The following is a 1,512-nucleotide window of genomic DNA, read 5'->3' as shown; positions in this document are numbered from 1 at the left end:
ACCTTTTGTAGAAACAAAATCCTGCGCTATAAACCACAAAACTCGACAATCTAATACATAACTCGTCAATCAGAAGAAAAGAAAATACTGCTGCAAATGAAACCATAGGGAAGAGGAAAACCGCAGCATGAGAAGACCAACAGCAAAAGACCATTAGCCCTTCTGGCGAAGGTACTTAATATTCAGTTCTTTCCAATATAGAAGTTAAAATAACTTAAGAGAACCAAAAGGCCTATTACGTGTTCTATTTATTACAACGAGAAGGGATGATAATATACAAGTCCTATCTGAAATATGAGGAACAAAATGTAAAATGTCACAAAAGGCCTATTAGCTCAGCTGGTTAGAGCGTCGTGCTAATAACGCGAAGGTCACAGGTTGGAGACCTGTATGGGCCATCATCATCTTTTTTATTTTCTTGTTTTTTTTGCTTTTTTTTACACAGTGAAAAAAAAAGAAAAACACGGAGTGGCTTTGCCCGGGTTCGAACCGGAGACCTTCAGTGTGTTAGAAGGTCTTGATAACCAACTACACCACGAAACCTCTATGCCTCAAATTTATAAGAAAGCTATCTGTGCAGAGTCATGCTACATACCATCATGTGCAGTTGATCCACTATTTTAACAAGACAAATAGGTCACAACAGTTTCTGTCAGGTAGGGATATAGGATAGGCATAGTTTGTTTTCAGAGATGTTGCATCAATGGTGTGGACGGCGCCGCGTCAAAATAATTTGCTTCCGCTCTACCTTCATCCAATGGCGCTCTAATGGACGGCTCTGGGGAGCAGGTGGCTCGGTCTTCTTGCTGGTCTTCAGATCTTGTAACATTTGTGTCTGATGGTCGGCGCTTCACTCTCTCTCGGGTGGCCTTGGTGCCGACTGTTGCGGTTGTGTTTGGTGTCTTGCAGTGGGGTGCGTGGATGATGGAATGCAGCGGCATTCATCTTCTTCGACCTAGTCGAATGAAGTGGACAACGCTGGGATCTAGCGGACACGAGGAAGAACCCCGGACGACATGTCACAAAATCTCGGTCTCGTCGCTTGCGACGGTCGGGTTCATCGGATCGAAAAACACCATTGTATGCAAAGGTGCTCCTCTAGATCTTGGTATGAAGGCGGTTCCCCTCTTTCTTCGACGTTACCTCAGCGGCGAAGGAGGACGATGGTGGGCGACGTTTGGGCGTGGCACAAGATTCTGCCGAAGTGAAATTATAGTTTTAGTTCTTGTGAAGTCTTTGATGCAATACTGCAAGACATCTATGTGTGTCTTCTTTGATGACCACATGTCTTTGTAATACGTTTGTCTAATGAAATATATGTGGTTATTTCTAAAAAACCATTATATTCCAAGATTGATTTATCGAGATAAATCTTGGGGTCATGTTTGTCACATTTTGTTGCAAGAAAAATAGATCACATCTATTCCAAGATTTATGGAGATAATTTTTTTTCATTTTCTTATGTCATACCTTTTGACGTCGTCAAACAATATTTTACTTCAGAGATATTTT

At 41.8% G+C, this 1,512-nt stretch overlaps 1 non-coding gene across 1 annotated transcript; it reads left to right on the top strand.

Moving 5' to 3' along the window:
- Positions 1-324: 324 nt before the first annotated feature.
- On the top strand, positions 325-398 carry TRNAI-AAU (transfer RNA isoleucine (anticodon AAU)). The gene has a single exon. It is a non-coding gene; the product is annotated as a tRNA-Ile (tRNA).
- Positions 399-1,512: the final 1,114 nt, after the last annotated feature.

The sequence above is a fragment of the Triticum aestivum genome, chromosome 3B (assembly GCF_018294505.1).
Source record: "Triticum aestivum cultivar Chinese Spring chromosome 3B, IWGSC CS RefSeq v2.1, whole genome shotgun sequence".
Classification (NCBI taxonomy): Eukaryota; Viridiplantae; Streptophyta; class Magnoliopsida; order Poales; family Poaceae; genus Triticum; species Triticum aestivum.
This window is presented reverse-complemented; position numbering and strand designations above follow the sequence as displayed.